Source organism: Serinus canaria, chromosome 6, assembly GCF_022539315.1.
Source record: "Serinus canaria isolate serCan28SL12 chromosome 6, serCan2020, whole genome shotgun sequence".
NCBI lineage: Eukaryota > Metazoa > Chordata > Aves > Passeriformes > Fringillidae > Serinus > Serinus canaria.
Window position 1 is genome coordinate 19,122,477 of NC_066320.1, and position 17,375 is coordinate 19,139,851.

The 17,375-nt window shown below is 35.7% G+C and overlaps 1 protein-coding gene across 1 annotated transcript in view; it reads right to left on the reverse strand.

Moving 5' to 3' along the window:
- PLCE1 (phospholipase C epsilon 1) overlaps positions 1–17,375 on the reverse strand; it is a 111,753-nt gene that overhangs the window by 50,805 nt on the left and 43,573 nt on the right. The window lies entirely within an intron of this gene.

Sequence of the window (17,375 nt, forward strand, 5' to 3'; positions counted from 1 at the left end):
ATAAGCTCTCAAGTGATAAAGGGTGCAATTTTTTTTCTCTAAGAAAGAAAAAAACAAGTTCATAATGACTGATTAAAATAAACATAAAATATGCTACATGAGTTTTTCACTCTAAGTCATTTTGTGCAAACTATTATTAATCAGAGGGAAGTTAAGAAGACAGAAAATTGGCTTTTCTTAATATAGTCTACTGAAAGTCAAATAATAAATTGCAGTAGCCTTAAATAAAGTCTTTGGGCTACAGAACCCATTGAGAAATGTTCAAATACAGAAGAAACTTCTGAAAGAACAAAGACAAATTGTTTCTGTCTACACTAGCAAACAAAAAATGTAATGGGCTTAATTTGCAACAAGCAGTATCTTGGTTACATAGTGGGGAACATATGTAACTTCGGTGATAATGAGGAAGTGCTGCACAGTATCTGTAGATACTGAGAAATCTCTGTCATTGAAACACCTGCAGTAAAGACTGAGGGGGGAAAGCCAGTTAAGAACACCACTGATATGTCAGCGCTGGTTTGGGCAACAGGAGGAGTGCAGTGAGCTTCTGGGCTCCCTTTCTGTCATCTTTGCTTCAATTCTACATGAGACTTCAGTTCTGTTTCCTGCCTCAACCTGCACAGAACTATTCTGAGAGGTTTTGTAATAAAAAGCACTAAAAACTCACATGCATTATTCTTGACTTTGCAGGAGAACACAAGCTTATGCCTAAATAAAAACAATGCAAAATACAATGTTCATTTTATATTAGAAGGATTATGTATTTACACATGCCTTACATATATGGGCTGAACTGTCACTGTCACAACCAGCATGATCTCAGGAAGAAGATGATACGGAAGCTGTGACACAAACACCCACTAAAACCTATTTGCTCCCTAGAAGTCACAATGCCTCACTGACTCCAGGTGCATGAAAGCCCTTCCCACCCAAGGCAGAGAAAGTACAGCCTGCACCAGCCTCCCCCGTATCTCACAACTGAAATGGAGGGCGTTTGGTTGTGTCTATATTGTACATTTATTTTAGGTGACAAATGGACTTCTGAAGTCAATCTCCCAAGCATCCCCACTTACTGTGCTTTAGATTAGTCTTAGAGCAAAAAAACATATTCTTTTCAGACAAAACTGCACCAGAAGATGCACCCCAAGAAGGCAACTAACACAACCCAATTGGTAAAAAGCTGTAGCTGTCAGAAACATCCAGTCTCTGAAACAAGCACCGAGGTCAGGAAAGGACAGTTGGGCCAGACAGCTCAGATGATGGCTTGGCTGCAGGTGATCACGTACCACGGGGGACAGACAGCAAGTACTATGGACAGTGCAATGCCTCAGCGATACTGATGCTTTGCAAACCCAACATTATTGGGTGAGTACAGTTGTAAACACCTTATAGCTGTCAATATGGCAGGAAAGGAAGATATAACTCTGTAAGGAGTGCCTAGTGACTGGTGAAAGAGAGCTAACATAAGAGCAAAGAGAAGCTGTTCTGCAACACACTGCTCGCTGATGAGGTTTAAAGGTGAATTCTTAACAATTCACCTGCTCCATTATTGTACCAACTACACCATGCACAAAGACCTCAAAATCTGGCAAGAGTTGACACTGAATTTGCAATAGGGTAGAGCACTGATCACAATCCTTTGCACATTACCTTGCCTAAGTATAATCACCCTTCAGGCTCCACTTAGCACAACCTGTCACATCTAAGAACAAGGCTCAACACCACAAAGTGACCACAGCTAAGGCTGGCTCTAAAACATATCTCTATATTGCCAGAAATCACCAGGAATAAATATCTCATTAGAACTGGATTTCACTAGACTGACTGCCCATTGATCAAATCCAGCAGAAAGCTAGTGCAGGGATTTTGAATGCCTTTAACAAAACTACATTTAATGGAACTATCATCTTTCATAATGAAATCTTCACAACCCAGCTTTGCTCTAACAAAAAAATGAAGCTGCCAAAAAGAAAATCTTTTCATGGAAGCTAAGCCAAGATGACTCAAGAGCAGCCACTAATATTGCTGGATTTGAAAGAAGATTGAAAATAAATAAAACACTTCCTGATTCAAAACACTGGATTTCAAACTAGCATTTCTCAATTCTTCATTAAACTGGAAGAACTTTATGTAAATTCTCTCTGTAATGTGAGAGCACATGGAACAGGCTGCTGCACAAAAATGCAGCTGATATCCAAGGAGAGGAACACAGGCTAAACAGAAATCTGAAGGCACACAGCTCATGGCTAAAGTATGGCTATAAATACTGAAGAAGTAGAAATAACGTATTTAAGTAAGTAGCATAATTTATTTGTGTTGACTTTTTCTACACCTAAAAATATTTAATTCTTCCATAATTCACATCTTTGCAAGTCTTGGTTGTTGGCATAATTTACCTCTCCAGATTCAGATATCTTATCTTTCCTCATTCCAGTCTTCTGTGTTTTATCACAGAAAATCCAGGATCCTTATTCTCAACTTCACCACCTTCCATGATTTACACTCTGCATGAAAGTCTATTTTCTGTCTCTTTGCCTGTATTAAGCTAGTGTTTTTTTCCTGGACTATTTTTTCATCTTTTTGTGTGTGTATGCTTCAGACTTCTACCATTTTTCACTCCAGGAACGGATCTGCTTCTGCTCTAAAACTCCTTATCCAGTCTCATGCGCAAATCCTCCAGCTTTGTGTTGTCAGTTTGTGTTCTTCAGGAAACAGATTGTATCTTTCTGCACTTCAAAGAATGGCCAGGTCCTTAAGAGTAACTTGCAGAATGGAACTGCTTTCAGACCCAAATCACAGTAGTTTTTTTTACAGTTAAGGCAAGATACAATCCTCACGAAAATTAGCAGCTGCTGCTGCAGTAAATGTTAGTGGGTTTTGTGCTGTATCACATTAAGGTAATGCTAAAAATACTACAAGAAAATGAATACCCAGACTATTCATTTGCAAGTTGCCTAAAGCTGAAATGGATAGCTTTGCTTATCCTGCTGATAAACAGCTGAAGCAGATAATCTTTAACACTGCAAGTATTGCTTTTATTAATCAAAACAAGATAACCTCTTCTTAGCTTTAACAAAGGACTCCTGGACCGACTTAATCTTTGCTGATACTCATGGGAACAAAGAGGTCTCTTTAACAAAAGAATAATTTTTTTAAGAATGGGAGAAAAATAGAGAGTGACAGGGAGAAGTCACTGCATTTTTTAAATGAATGCCATCTAAAAAGAGCAAGCCTGCCTAGAATACGAAAATCTATTTTCAACAAAGTTTGATGAACGGAAAGATTCAATAACTGGATTTCTGTCTAAGTTTTACTTCTAGGTTCTTTTCTTTCTACATTTAATTTAATTTAAAAAAAAAAAGTATTCTATCTCTACATTCAAAAAACAGTTTTAAAGCAGTAAAGTGAAAAGTACAGTCCCTAACAACATGCTCACTCTCTAGAAGGCTACTGGCAAAGATCTTGCGACTATGACAAAGGGCGCTCAAGAACAAAAGATGGATTTCAGTAGCTGTAAGAATAAAAGTAACCACTCAGCCTATTATAAGATCTTTTAACTTAGATAGTTTTTTGATAATAGACTTTGCTTCTATGACATTACACTAATCTAACTGAAAATATAGAAAAATCTTAAGAGGATTCTTTTGCTCTGCTGATAATTAAAATGTGTGTAATGAATAGATTCTAATAAAAGCCTTTTTAGTAAGCTATGCTACAGATATCCTGCAAACTGTTCATATGCTTTAGGAGAATATATGGATTATGCGTACAGCGAGAAAATAAAAACTGACCACAGTAAAAATAAATTAAGAAATAGCCCCAGATGAACAACTGTCAATATAGAAAATGTAGAACTGTTCTGTTCAAAAAAGAGGAAAAATACAATAAAAGCTCCCCAGGCAGCAGACACCTATGCAATATACTGCAGTTTAATTGAACACCAGCTTCCAGTACAGATCAGCACAACTGGGATAACATTGTTTTCCTGTCCCTTGGATGCAACATATCTTGATACTGTAAAAACCAAACCAATAAGCTTTTGTTAATTTCCTGTTTCTCTTCTATCTAATTAAAAATATCTCTCTCTTCCTTAATGAACATTAATTCACCATTATCAATTTTGACTGCAAACAACTCACTCCAGTATTAAAGAGCCTGATATTTAACTTAGTGGGAAGCTTGACACAGAACAGGATCACATTCAAGTTCAATTTCACTGTAGAAACCACTGAAATCAATAGATCTATTTCGTCTTCAAATTTACTTATGAGTCAAGTAATCAAATGAGAAGACACTCAGATTCTCTGTCCATATACTTAAATCTATCAATATGGGCTACCTCTTAAAACTGCCTGTCAGCACACATTGGAAATTATTATTAGCAGGGGAGCTCTGTTCTACAGGGTACTTGCACTAAATAAAACTGGAGTTCTTTAGGACCTAGGCATCAGCAAGCAGAACACACAGAGATAAACTGAAGAAAAGAAGATGAGCTAGGGTCTGTAGAAATTTATTTTTTTTAATTAAACCAAGTAAGATTACTGATACACTCTGAGGGCACAGGATCCTTTTCAGGTTTGGAATAAAACCAGCAAACTTCACAGCTAGTTCAAGAAAGCCTGCTTTGAGTTTAATTCAGTCATAGTAATAGCAATACCACAAAATCCTAACTCATTAACTGACTGAATAGTGGAATTCAGCAAAAAGAAATATATGGAGTGATTGTAACAATAGTAACTCCTAAAATCACTTCTTGCTTTAGGAACTGAAGAGTTCAGTTTTGAAAACCAGACTCTGAACACACTTTTTAAATTTTGCAATTATAGCATCAATCACGTGAAATCCCAGGGGGAAAAAACATGAAAGTATTGTATTGTTAAGAGATACAACCTGCCTATATAATTTCTGACTTGAAACAAATGTATCTAAAAAAGTGACATAATTATTAGGACAGCTGATATGCACATGCATGGGAGAGAATTTTTTTTCTTTAACTACAAAAGTTGGGTAAACATTTTCACAGCGTAAAACCTATGCACAACAAAACATTCATTCAGATTGTAAAGTTGATTTAAAGATGATCAGAATTAAGTATTTCTTAATATATTAACTTTGAGTTAACAACTACATAGCGGTCCTTACATTTTTCAGAAGTTCCTACCCATAAGTATGAGCTTGAAAATGTATTTAAACTCTGCTTATGGCTGGATTAGAAGATCCTGGTTCTAGACTAGATTTACTGATATTAGCTCAGTTGGCTGGAGCATGTGCTAATAACACCAAAGCCATGTGTTCTATCCCTGTATGGGCCATTCACTTAAGAGTTGGACTCAATGATCCTTCTGGGTCCCTTCCAACTCAAAATATCCTGTGAAATCTCTGTGAAATACGAGCACTGACATCATACATGAAAGGAATTCAAAGCATCACCATGATTTCACCACACCTGAACTGCCATGCCTGCCTCCCATCATCCCTAGTGTACAGCTACGCTGCTGTGTGTAATTACAGCCACATTGCCGCTCAGACTTCTGGAAGTGTATCCAAGGTTTTACCACTCCACTAGCCTGAGTCATTCAGAGAAATATTTTGCAGTGTACAGGAGAACTTGGCTGCTTGTTCTGAATTACCATATATTGTCAACACATTTAACCAACCATTTCCTCTCTGTAAGCAGGTTGGCTGGTACTGACTGACAAACACAATCACAGACTTGTCCAAAATAAATAGATCCATTGGGTTTTCTTCTGGCTGTAAATTCCCAAGAAAAAAGACGCAACAAGTAGCAGTGTAACATTAATTTTGACTTGGAAAAATCAGAAGATCTCAGGACAAAATTTATCCAATTTGATGCTGATTTTCCAATTCCTTTCCATTTTCAGGTCAGCTAGCAAAGAGCTGAGACTGCATCCTCATTCAGTAAAGTACAACTAGCAATGGATGCAGAATATCTGCATAAGAATCAATTTTTTGATATTGACAACAATAGTTTTTGTGTGTTAACCCCAGCCAGTAAACATTTCTGCATCTGCAAAAACAGGCTTTGAAGGCAGTACCTGTAACAAATGACCCTGAGGCTAACAGGGTAGCAAATGGATACTTCAACTACAAAGGGCACCCTGTGCCACACAGGGTTTGCTGAACACAGACATAGGTATTATGGAGAGATGAATCAGCAGTGCTGCCAGAAGTCTGAAGAGATCCACCATGTACAGGTTAAGTCAGAAAGCAGCTTTATTGCTTCCAGTCTACATGTATGGCAATGGGCCACCTAAGACCTGCTATTTTAGGGGACCTTCACCTACTGCTGTAACTCATGAAACTATATCTTGATTTCAGAACACCTGCCAGAAGAAGATTTAATTATAATTTGGTAGATAGACTGTGAATGTCTGGTTGACTGGTTGAAAATTAGCTCTCAAAAGCTGTTTGATACCATCTGTCTTGCTGTGGCATGCAGCAGCATGCCCTGTGCAAGACCAGACACAAGATTTCATTGCTTCAGAGGCAGCTATCACCAGGAAGGCTGGCTGAAGGAATTCTGGGCTATAATGACTGATCTTCTAAATATACACCTTTATACCACAGTGTAACAGATTTGTGAAAAGGCTGGAAAGAGGTTATTATGACACCACCACACTTGCTGCTCAAGTGGTTTTGGGTTTTTCATTTTTTCCTGCAATGAAATCCCATCTAATGAATCTCCTCCTCTGCAAAACTCCTGAATGATTCAGAAATATTCCACGTTCACATACATTTCTTAAATCTTTCTCCTAAAGGCTGTCACAGTGGTAGACTAACAGGATTTTGACTTAACACACACCAGCAGGAGGGTTCTCTGCGCAGCATCTGTATTCAAGACCTTTTAAGATCTGGATATAAATACAGCATAGCATATGGAATGTTAAGTTCAAATGCTAAACAAATGTACACGTAAATTACCAGATAAATTCCAGCCCATAAGAACAAAATGGCCAAAAGGGAGGATTTATGAGTTTACTTTGGAAGAAAAGAGTATTGTAGAAAAAGAACATATAATTCTCACTGCAAAATGAACTCGTTACTGCTTGAGTTAAAGCACAACTCAAGGTTTAACCTCACCTCCCAAAACTGATACAAAGCATGTCCAAAATCAAAGCAGGAGCTGCTGTTCAAAATTAAATTTAAATGCATACAACTTTCAGTTAATGCTGCAATGGAGAAATATCCAGTGACTAGACAGAGTGCGAGAATCTCAAGTCAGGCTCCAATATTTGCGTATTTCAATCAAGACAGTAAAAATTAATCTTACTTCTATTTTTTTCCATTTATGTAATGCAGAAGCTTTTCAATTTTAAGAATGAAAGAACTCTGTTATAAATCAGTGAGTATGGGAGAAAATGCAAACAAAAATGTAATTTGAGAATATATATACATACACCTATGGAAAAGAAAGATGTTAAAAATAAGATGTATATAAAGTTAGGTACCCATTAAAGCAAGGGCTTATGATACTGATTTTCTATATTTTCTTTTTTGTTGTTGTTTTAGGAACTTTTTAATTTTAAAAGACTATACAAACTGTAGCTGCAGAAAAATATAGTATTCATATATAAATAAATAAATAACTGTTAAACTGCCAGATGCATTTTAAATGCCTCACCTTGCGGCATTTTTTCTAGTCTGAGTGGACTGGACTTTGACATCAACAATCCCTGCATTTAATTAATGATCTGTTGAAGTTTGCACCTTGCTGCACAACTTTATAAATTACTATAAGCACAAATTTAAACTCATTTTTGGCCTTAAGATCCTCAGAAATACATTTTGTAAAAAGCATCATCTTCCTCACTTTGGTCTTATCCTGAAGACCAGACTATATGCAACAGTGACCCTTCAAGGATAGGTGAGATAGAGGAATGGTCTGCTTCCATCTGGTCCAGTTTTCCAACTATTGCACAGGAATGCCCAAGTTCAAATAACTATCCAAATGAAAACTGTTTCAATTTGGAAAACAATCATCAAATATATATACATATACATATACATACATATATATATATATATATATATATATATATATATATATATATATATATATATTCCTTCAAGATAAAAATAATAAGAATGTTTCCTTCAGAGTTTCCTTCCTGGCTTCAGAGTCATACCAAGTGAAGCAAACACTACAACTGCCATTGGTGTTAGGGATACAAGAGGAACACTAAATGTCAATCTGAGAACCTAATCATGTCAAAGAATAACATGAAAATTAAGTAAGAACTGATAAGTGTGCAACACTTACAACTAATTTTTCTTGCCTTTTGAATCTTGAAAGGAAAGACAAGCTGTGTATGAGACAAGCTACCAGATTTTCCACATAGACCAAAGGGCAGGCAAATCTGCTGCATAAGGTGTTTTGGTTATTATTCTTAGTGATTATTGGAACAAAATTAATCCAAGCCACATCCACTAAAAACAACACTTGATTAGATGTTCCCGATTTAAGCCCTGAAGCTTAGCAGTGAAAGAATTTTAAAAGACTGGAATACACTTGAAAAATGCTCAATCAGTTCAGAGTTTTCATCATTCTGGCCTGCTTTCAGTATTTCCCAAAACAGAATCTGCTCCTACACTAGTTTATTTGAGACCTGTCCTCTATGTAACTATGGAAATGGATAGAGAATAAAACCACTAACAGCAGATACTTTTGATTGTGCACCTATGTAAAAAATGTCTTTTTATGATCAGCAAAGGGAACTTTTTATCTTATTTATATACCCTGATAGTGGGAACATTTTGTGAATAAGACATTTATTGTAGCAGGTATAATTTAATTTGATATCCAAGATTTTTAGATTTCTAACAAAAACAAAATCCAGGAAATATACCCGTATTTAAACAAAAACATACACGTAGAAATGCCCTAAGCCACATCAGAGAAAACTGCACGATTTATTAAGGCATTGTAATGGAACACCACAAAACTATTGTGATAATAGTTTTGTGTCAGCAGTGTACAGCAGGAAGAACCTAATAAGAACAAAACACTTTTCACACACTTTAACACACTTTTAAAGTCCTGTTAAACATAGTACCATAATTTCTAAAGACACTTAACAAAGAGTTAATAAGAACAGCAAGTTCTATGCTGCTTAAAAAGAAATACTGCAGTAATTCTACCTCCTAGTTCAAAATTCACAATGTAGAGGAAAATATGAAAAGGTTCTCTCACACAAGAATAAATGAGGGAACCAAGGACATTAATTGAAAAAGATGCCAAAAAGGGAGAAAAAATATGAACTGGAAATAAATTGATGGATTACATAAGAGGGTGAAGGGCACAGCTAATACTCACAATTCACAACCATTCAGCACTCACACTTCATATTAAAGAAATGGCTTAAAAGTATTTTAAGACATACCAAAGAAGTATTCACTGAAACTGCTCAAAAAGAGAGGGAGATGTCTAAGATGTGAAAATGAATATGTCATTAACTGATGATGACCCAGTCAGTAACCTGCAGCCACTGGGAATGCTGTGCAGCAAATCCATGGCTCTTCTCGCATGTCCTGCAGAGCACTGTCACAGGGGTCAGGTACCTCCACTCTACCCCAACACAGCCAGAGCTGTGCTACTCCTCCTTAGGTGTCTGCCTACAAAATATCATTTGTGTCCTGTTTACACTGCACAGAAACACAGAGGTAAAATCACAGCTGATGCCCTTGCCGTAATCCTTACGTGTATTCCTGGATAAAAGCAATCTCCTAAATTCAGGTTTAAAAGAATTAAGGCTAACTACTGCAGTTGGAATAGATGATCTGTAGGTCCCTTCCAACTGAACTATTTTGGACTACTACTGTACATATTATTTAAATTTTTTCCTTGTGGTTGGATTTAAAAGTGGACTATCTGCAAAGCTACTATTAAGAGCCATTTCTGAGAAATACAGTATTACGGGCTAAGTATCCTGGGTTGAGTGCTCTCAGGACAAAAGGTATGTTACTTAACAGATAATTTAAAGGAAGGAAAAACAACATGAATCAATATGCAAAGGGGTCCATGCAGGCAAAACACAGATGGCTTTTCTAATACATGTTTATTGTTTATTTTAGCATGTACTAGTTTATCTTCTTTTTCTCTTCCCCCAGACACAGTCTTTTCTCAAGCTCATTGGTGAATATGTATTGTAAATGTACAATATGTCCAATTAGCATTTTTCCTGTAGGGTTAAAATACAACTGAGGAAGCCAGCCTGGAAAAAAGGGAAGTCTGTAACTATAGAGGAATAAAGTAAAATTATTGCCATAGTGTTTACCTCTTTTTTTTTTTTTTTTTTCAGAAAGGAAGTAATTCAGCTCTTTTCTTCTGTAAACTACTTCCTCTCGTAATTCAGGAAGAGTAAAACCAATCTCTCTACCTAGAATAGCAACAATCCTCTTAGTCACACATTTTTTCCTTATTTGCAATTTGAATGCAAGTTTCTGGTATAGTACAATACTTGTTTGGCAAAGTCCAGTTACCATTGCTAAATTTACTGCATGAAGAAAAGGATTCTGTAACGAGTTTACAGAATTAAATTAAAGAAGCTATTCCTTACTCTAGAATGTAATTTCCAAATTTTAAAAGGTGATTTTGAGAGGTATCTTTCAATGCAAACACCTTATGATGCCAATTTTTAGAAAATTTTCAAAAGGATTTTAACAGCCTGCATCCTTAACAAGCTGATTTTTCTCATGAGGAATCTGATGGGAAGCTAAGGAAAATTCATACACTATTTTTATAAGGGATTAACATGAATTTACAACTTCCCATCATAGTAAGTCACGTTCATGATGTTATGTAAGTATTATATCATGGCAATTTTTCTTTTAAGAAAGCATTGCTACTAGCCAGCTATTCTTAGCCAGGTTTCTAGAATCACAAAGGCTGTGCCAGAAGCACAACTCAAAGGATGCTGAGAGGCATTTTAAAGCAGAAAAGAGAAATACACAGCAAAACTCAGGTCAATATAATCAAAGTCCTTTCACAAACATACAGAACACATCAAATGCAGTCACATACTTTCAGTGGCTATACCAAGGACTGAAGGACCAATGGCATCATTGGCTACCTCACCACTTCAGAGAGAGCCATGAGTGCTATGCGGTACAGACATGGCCAAACCAGCTGCCAGTAGAAATGCTGATATGCTTAATAAAACTCTGAAGTCCAAGAAAGGTTCTGTAGTACTGAGATAGCAAAAATATTATGCAGCTGAATGAAAAAAACCTCATCACAATAACAAGAATTGCCAAAAAGTCAAAGCTTCAAAGATTTTGAATCTTCCTTTCACATGTTTTTAAACTACAGAGTGGAGAAGCCCGTGTGATTTAGCCTTAGAACTGAAAAATGCTCTACGACACAGGAGTTTAAGCCAGAGGGGGATTAGTGGAATACAGCAGACAGCAGAGAACAGGGCAGGCACATGTCTGGAAGCCAGAAGAAGCATAACAATAGACTACACAAAGTATTAAATCAACCTTAACTTCATAATAGAGATCTAAACAATCTCAACATCTATGACTTGCCTCAATATTACTTACTTCTTCCTACCTCAAATATAAATGCTCTAAGTACTTATTTACCCTTGCAAGCTTTTCTATAACTTCACTAGTAAATTGATAAAGTTCTGCTTAGACTAAACTCTGCTATAAGCAACTATATAAGCAACTATTTTCTGTAATTGTCTTTGTTTGGTTTATGTCATTTAGGCATCATGAAGTAAATTAAAACAGGTACATTTAAAGAAGATTGCGTTCAAGCAAACAGAGTATATAGCTCTATATATTATACTGCTGAAACTAGCTATCTTGTAAAAAATGGAAGTATTTATTACATTTGGCTTTCACAGGATTAATTCACTTGCTGCATAAAAGCCATTCTAAACAGTCACAAGACTCCTTAATGAATTGTGTCTTTGTCATTAAGCTTTAACTACAAATCCTTTCTATGAAAAGGATTTTTGCTTTCCTAAGGTAAACAGCTCTGAAGAAATAAGATGGGACCCTAAAACCAATTTTTTTCTATGAACTTTTAGGAGGTGGTGCTGGCAAAACCAGGTCCCCCTGCATAGATCATGGATGACACCAGTAACACAGTTATCTTTCCAGCATTTCTTTAAGAACCACAGAGTATCCAAAGAGGCTATAAAATTATTCCAGGAATGACTAGTGAGACCCAGAGAAAGAGATTTTAGATCAGAAATGTGTAACTTAAGCTCAATAAAGTGAAATTGAGAGGAGACTTGACTGTAGCAGATATGTAAGCACCTTCTAACAGACAAAACAGATTTGAAATAATTAAATCCAGTAGAAAAAATTTATAACAAGAACAAATGGTTAGTCCTCTATGACAGACAAACTCACAGTAGAAGTGCCACCCTTCTTTGCCTTGGAGTGTCAATGACCACTGGGAAAAGCTGTGCATGTGGATGATAGTTCTCAGGCTTCTTCAGAAGGCTGTACAGTAGCACAGTTGCCTTTTGACTACTGAGCTTAGAATAGAGTCAACTTAGAAGGATGTCAGGCATGAGACATGTCATGACATCTCTCAATGGAGACCAGCTAAATGTCTCCATTGACAACAGGCTTTGCAATTCTATGAGCTTTCTCACTTTCCCAAACAACATGCTGTTAGTGCCCTCCTGTTTTCAAATTTGATGTACCGTCATACATGCAATCACTAAACCTTTTTCTCCCTCACAAGCTTTCTGGAATATTTTCCAATATTTGATGTTCAAAGAAAAGTTTTGGTTTTTGAAGGATCTGTTTCTTTTGAACAAAAGAAAGTATAATATTTTGGTGATTTGGAATGAAACAGAAATCCTAGTTACTGGCACAGTTCTAGTTCTATTTTTGCAAACAAGAATTCAAAATATATTTTCATTTTTCCTCTTGATGTCTTTTTTAGAGAAATTCATTCTATATATGGTTATGGAAAATACCTGAAGACTTCTCTCCCAAACACTGACCTTGTATGCAAATCCTACCACCATCTTCAAGACAACCAGTACCTGAAGCAGCACCTCTTCTTTTTTGTGCTCAATACATACTTAAAAGTTTTGTTAGAAGCTATTAGGAGGTTTTATATTCAAATACTATACCTATGAGGTAGACATGAACTATATGATTTAATTTGATTCCTTCTACTTCATGGCAATTACAGAACTGCATATTACGAACACCTAAAGCCTAGAAGAAAATTCTGCTTCTAAGGTTCTTTTTTGTTTTTAAATTTAAGGCACTTCAACTTAAATAGTAACAAAATTATTTCATGGTGCTTTTAAGTATAATACCACAAATAAGTTCCTAAAATGTTAATTACATTTTATCAGCCAAGTGCCTACACCAACACCAGAACAGAAGTAACTCCTCTAAGCAAATATGGCAAAAGTATTCTTTTTAGGTGTAGCAATTTTCAGAATCAAGTCCCAAAGATGAATGACATTTCCAATTGGAATTCTTCTGAATTCCAACTTGAAACTTCAAGAAATTAATAAGAAGAGCAGTTTTTTGAAAAAATGGTATAATCATTTTTAGACTAAGTTACAAATATTTATGATACTTCATCCATGTTAAAGAAATTTTTCACAGAATCACAGAACATGCTGAGCTGGAAAGAACCACAAGGATTATCCAGCCCAACTCCCAGCCCTCCACAGGATCATTTTGCTGTGTTTCTCTGCAGAGCTTTGCAATTTAAATTTAAACAAGCAAATACAGGTGAACGACTCCAGATAAAATGTTCTCTAAAGATAACAGTAACATAATAAAAGGCATTTGAAGCAATAGCTTTTTCAGATTGAGAATTCTTTTCACCCCGCAAAGATAAATGCTCTTAGGAGACACCACTCCAGCCCATGGATGGGGGCAAAGAGAGGAGACATAATGCAACAGCAGCAGATCCATCCCTTTCCTAGAGGACATACACTTACAAAGAAAGCTGAAAGTGTGCATGAAATCTGTCACACTAAGTCCATGGGAAATTCAGACAAATATATGTAATTACTGTAGAGTTGTGCAAAGCCCCTAAAATTAAGCTCAAGAAAAAATTAAAGGTACTTTTAGCATCAAATTGTATCCTAGTCCATCTACTGTTGCTGTGAAACATTTTCAATTCGCATTTGATAAATCTTCCTGGCAAATTACTTATTTCTGAATTACTAAAAGATGTAGCAATGCTTTTATATACATAACTAGTATTGCAAAAGCAAATACCTAAACATTCTAAAACTATGTCAATATGAATCCTTTTAAATAAAAGCTAAACCAATTATGCCCTAAGAAAAATCCTCATATCTGCCTAATTTTTAGAAAAATGCTTACACCATTCCGCCTCAAATCAAAGCTAAAAACATTACAAAATAGCCAAACAGAAGGGTCTGAGTTGAAATTAACTAAAATAAATTTCACTCCCTTTCTTGTAATACTTCTAGTTATCTCAGAGTTGTTATCACTGACTGAATAGGCACATCAGAACCACCATTGCTTTGCAATTAATTCAGATACACTTGATATCAGGGTCCTTTTTTTCCTGTGCTGTCTGAATCACTGAGGTGAGAATAAAGGTGTTGACAACCATGACAATTTCCCTATTGCAATGGGGTGCTATTACTTCGAATGGTGAATGCTTGTCATAGCCTTTAGCTAACAGCCAGGTTAGGGCAATGGGAGAGTTAGCACATGAAGGATATTCCTTTCACAGAGTAAAATATTACGAACCTTCATTCAAGTAACAAATGCCACTTGAAAAAAACAAGCAAATGGAGGAGTTTCTTTATGACCAAAACATTGCTATTACATGCTAATAATGCATACATGTCATTCAGAAAGGAAAAAAAAACATAAACTCCCTTAAGCAACCATGAAACAAAAACTGCTTGCAAGTTATAAACTTTTGAAGATCCAGGAAGAAAAGCTCACTAAAGAAAAAGCAGCAGTGCATTTGTATTCAAAAACATGTTATGAACTTGTAATGTTTGAGTCACTTAAATACTTAAGGAAAAAAATACTTACCTTCTTCTAGTACTTTTTAAAGTACTGAAATTCATATTTTGTCCAGCAATTTTGCAACAGACACTTGTTTTTTGTAGAATAAGAAACAAAGGAATGTCCTACAACATTATTAAATACTGAAATAGTTGCAATGCGAAACAAATAAATGCAAAGTAATTTTCCTAAATTACTTGAAATATTGCATTCCATTTCAAACAAGCTGAAATACAAAATACACAGTTAAGACATTATTTCATATTGCTTATATTAAATCCTTACTTCATTTTCCACCTACAAACAGCTTTGTGTCCTTACAGCACTATTATTAAATGCAGCCATTATAGATCTAAAATAAGATTAGAAGACTGTCACCCAAGTTACTTCTCTGGAAATAAAACTATCCCTTTGATTTAACTCTCTGTATGTAATCAGAAATCTGTACTATGGGCCACAGAAGAGCAAATCTTACCAGCAAATGTGCCTTCCATTGAATCTTAGATTCCTCCTAAAATGCCAGAAGAGCAGGTACTTCAGTGCCACAAAGTCTCCACGCTGCACTTGTCCAAACTAACAGTGAGGCAACAGCTGCTCAGTTTAAAGCTACAAACTGTGGCAAAATGCATAACTGACATGCCTTGTGTAAGCCATGAAGAAGACATGCATTTGGCTGGCTCACTGAAAGGTCAGGTTTCCCACCTCCCCAGATAAAAGCTGAAACACTAGGATTCAAATGGAAGGAAGTTTAGAAATTAAGGATGAGCATACATCCTGCTAAGTCTAAAAGCATTTGATTTTGACAGCAGAGTTATAAACAAGAGCCATTTTAATTCTGCTGGATTTTTGTCTTTAAATATATTAAGAAATAAGTTACCCTACACTCAGGCTACAAGTTATATTTATATCAATGTTGTTTAAACAGGGCAAAAGTAATAAATGGAATTACTTTTGTTTTAGGAAACTTCATCTGAAGCATTACAAAAACCACAATGTGTGTTTATTACCAATTGCCCTACCTTTACAACTATTATGCTCGCTGCACTAACAACCCTAGTAAAAGGCAATAGCATTAACTTTAACGAGACAAAGGGCTATGACTTAGGCAACCTTCCAAAAAAGTTTATTTGAGAGGCAAAGTAGAGGAAAACCTCCCTGAGGCTTCCAGAAATGTGATTAAGCTCGAAGACATTACAAATAGGGGGAATTAAAAAGACAGCATAGCCCTCAGATTGCATCCATGTTCAGAAAGTAAGTAGAAACCAAACCCCTGCCTTCATCCCATAGTCAATACCTGGCTCTGGCACTTTCATCACTTCTTTTCTTCATTCTAACCTTACCCTTCCCTAGTTTACATCACTTTCACAAGCAGCAGGACTACATCACTGAAAAGTTAGTTATGAAATTTGCTAGAGTACACAAGACTGAAAACCAATATACTGCCACAAGAAAGCTTTCTCCATTTCCCCAGGAAGTCTGAGAGAGGTCTGTGCAGAGCTGGAATGCGAGCAGTACACTCAGAGACACTTTGTTTATACGGTGAATATACGTCTTGTCTGAAAAGTCTCTGCTGAAGGAATGACCATGGGATCTGGCCAACACACCATTATTTCTTCATTGACAACACAAGTATATTCTTTCTTAATTGGAAGAATGACAATTTAGTGTTGTTTCCAACTTCCAGATGGAAACTAGGACACTTAGATTTTCAAAAAAAATCATGTAATATATGAAAACATAAGGATGCACATGGAAATGCAATAGAAAACTTTAAAATTAATTTTATTTATAAATATAAATTCTATTAATGCTATCTCACTACAAATATATAAAATGAACCATCAAATTAAGCATTTCTCATCATTATAGAGTCAGTTACTAAAGTATTTTTCTCTAGTTATAAAAGCAACTATCTGAAAGCCCAAAGGAAAAAAACCTGAATGTTACAGTTTACTGCTAAGCAAACTGTACATTATTTCTTGAAATTTAGCAAAACAATTCTGTCTGGAGAAATAGAACAGCATTATCCTACAAAAGTGAATTTTCTCTTCTAGTTTGTTTCCTAAAACCAAAGCTTCAAGAGATGACTTTTGAGTCATCTTGTTGCTTGAGTCCTTGGGGTTTTCTGCTCATGATTGACATGCTAACATAAACATACCAAAAAAGTTCCATTCTACACTTTAAAAGTTCCCATGGACATTACTTTTACAAGGTCCATTCAAACAAATGTTCAGACCTTTGAAATAATAAACAATTATAAGGAGTTCAGGGATGAACTATCTGCACTCAGAAACCCTTTTCATTTTTTTCTGAAGAGTAGTTGTCATAAAAAAATAATAAATTTGATTTTAAAACTAACATCACTTTGC